Consider the following 2635-nt stretch of genomic DNA (forward strand, 5'->3'; position numbering starts at 1 on the left):
ATCTTGTTTCTCATTGTCTGAGAGTCCTTTAGGTGCCTTTTGGCAAACTCCAATCAGACTGCCATGTGCCTGAGGAGTGGCTTCTGTCTGGCCACTCTGCCATAAAGGCCCGATTGGTGGAGTGCTGCAGAGATGGTTGTCATTCTGGATGGTTCTCCCATCTCCACAGAGGAACTCTGGAGCTCTGTCAGGGTGCCTATCTCCCTGACAGAGGCCCTTCTCCCCTAATTGCTCAGTTTGGGCGGTCAGCTGTAGGAAGAGACTTGGTGGTTCCAAACTTCTTCCATTTAAGAATGATGGAGGCCACTGTGTTCTTGGGGTGGACTTCAATGTTGCAGAAATGTTTTGGTACCCTTGCCCAGATCAGGTAGTGTGAGTACAGGTAGTGTGAGTACAGGTAGTGTGAGTACAGGTAGTGTGAGTACAGGTAGTGTGGGTACAGGTAATGTGTGTACAGGTAGTGTGTGTACAGGTAGTGTGTGTACAGGTAGTGTGTGTACAGGTAATGTGTGTACAGGTAGTGTGGGTACAGGTAATGTGTGCACAGGTAGTGTGTGTACAGGTACGGGTAGTGTGGGTAGGTGTGTGAGTACAGGTGCAGGTAGTGTGTGTACAGGTAGTGTGGGTACAGGTAGTGTGTGTACAGGTGGTGTGGGTACAGGTAGTGTTGGTACAGGTAGTGTGTGTGCAGGTAGTGTGTGTACAGGTAGTGTGTGTGCAGGTAGTGTGTGTGCAGGTAGTGTGGGTACAGGTAGTGTGTGCAGGTAGTGTGGGTACAGGTAGTGTGGGTACAGGTAGTGTGTGTGCAGGTAGTGTGGGTACAGGTAGTGTGTGTACAGGTAGTGTGTGTACAGGTAGTGTGAGTACAGGTAGTGTGAGTACAGGTAGTGTGGGTACAGGTAGTGTGAGTACAGGTAGTGTGGATACAGGTAATGTGTGTACAGGTAGTGTGGGTACAGGTAGTGTGAGTACAGGTAGTGTGGGTACAGGTAGTGTGGGTACAGGTAGTGTGGGTACAGGTAGTGTGAGTACAGGTTGTGTGGGTACAGGTAGTGTGGGTACAGGTAGTGTGTGTACAGGTAGTGTGGGTACAGGTAGTTTGTGTACAGGTAGTGTGTGTACAGGTAGTGTGGGTACAGGTAGTGTACAGGTAGTGTGGGTACAGGTAGTGTGTGTACAGGTAGTGTGTGTACAGGTAGTGTGTGTACAGGTAGTGTGTGTGCAGGTAGTGTGGATACAGGTAGTGTGAGTACAGGTAGTGTGGGTACAGGTAGTGTGAGTACAAGGAAGTGTGGATACAGGTAGTGTGAGTACAGGTAGTGTGTGTACAGGTAGTGTGGTACAGGTAGTGTGGGTACAGGTAGTGTGAGTACAAGGAAGTGTGGATACAGGTAGTGTGAGTACAGGTAGTGTGGGTACAGGTAGTGTGAGTACAGGTAGTGTGGGTACAGGTAGTGTGAGTACAGGTAGTGTGGGTACAGGTAGTGTGAGTACAGGTAGTGTGGGTACAGGTAATGTGTGTACAGGTAGTGTGGATACAGGTAATGTGTGTACAGGTAGTGTGGGTACAGGTAGTGTGAGTACAGGTAGTGTGGGTACAGGTAGTGTGGGTACAGGTAGTGTGTGTACAGGTAGTGGGTACAGGTAGTGTGGGTACAGGTAGTGTGGGTACAGGTAGTGTGGGTACAGGTAGTGTGGGTACAGGTAGTGTGGGTACAGGTAGTGTGGGTACAGGTAGTGTGGGTACAGGTAGTGTGTGTACAGGTAGTGTGGGTACAGGTAGTGTGGGTACAGGTAGTGTGTGTACAGGTAGTGTGGGTACAGGTAGTGTGTGTACAGGTAGTGTGTGTACAGGTAGTGTGTGTACAGGTAGTGTGTGTGCAGGTAGTGTGGATACAGGTAGTGTGAGTACAGGTAGTGTGGGTACAGGTAGTGTGAGTACAAGGAAGTGTGGATACAGGTAGTGTGAGTACAGGTAGTGTGTGTACAGGTAGTGTGGGTGAGTACAGGAAGTGTGGTACAGGTAGTGTACAGGTAGTGTGTGTACAGGTAGTACAGGTAGTGTGTGTACAGGTAGTGTGTGTACAGGTAGTGTAGTACAAGGAAGTGTGGTACAGGTAGTGGTACAGGTAGTGTGTGTACAGGTAGTGTAGTGTGTACAGGTAGTGTGGATACAGGTAGTGTGAGTACAGGTAGTGTGGGTACAGGTAGTGTGAGTACAGGTATACAGGTAGTGTGAGTACAGGTAGTGTGTGTACAGGTAGTGTGTGTACAGGTAGTGTGGGTACAGGTAGTGTGAGTACAGGAAGTGTGGATACAGGTAGTGTGAGTACAGGTAGTGTGGGTACAGGTAGTGTGTACAGGTAGTGTGGGTACAGGTAGTGTGGGTACAGGTAGGTACAGGTAGTGTGTGTGTACAGGTAGGTGTGTACAGGTAGTGTGGGTACAGGTAGTGTGTACAGGAGGTGTGTACAGGTAGTGTGGGTACAGGTAGTGTGAGTACAGGTAGTGTGTGTACAGGTAGTGTGGGTAAGTGGTACAGGTGGTGTGTGTAGGTAGTGTGGGTACAGGTAGTGTGGATACAGGTAGTGTGAGTACAGGTAGTGTGGGTACAGGTAGTGTGAGTACAGGTAGT

Source organism: Oncorhynchus masou, chromosome 2, assembly GCF_036934945.1.
Source record: "Oncorhynchus masou masou isolate Uvic2021 chromosome 2, UVic_Omas_1.1, whole genome shotgun sequence".
Taxonomy (NCBI): Eukaryota; Metazoa; Chordata; class Actinopteri; order Salmoniformes; family Salmonidae; genus Oncorhynchus; species Oncorhynchus masou.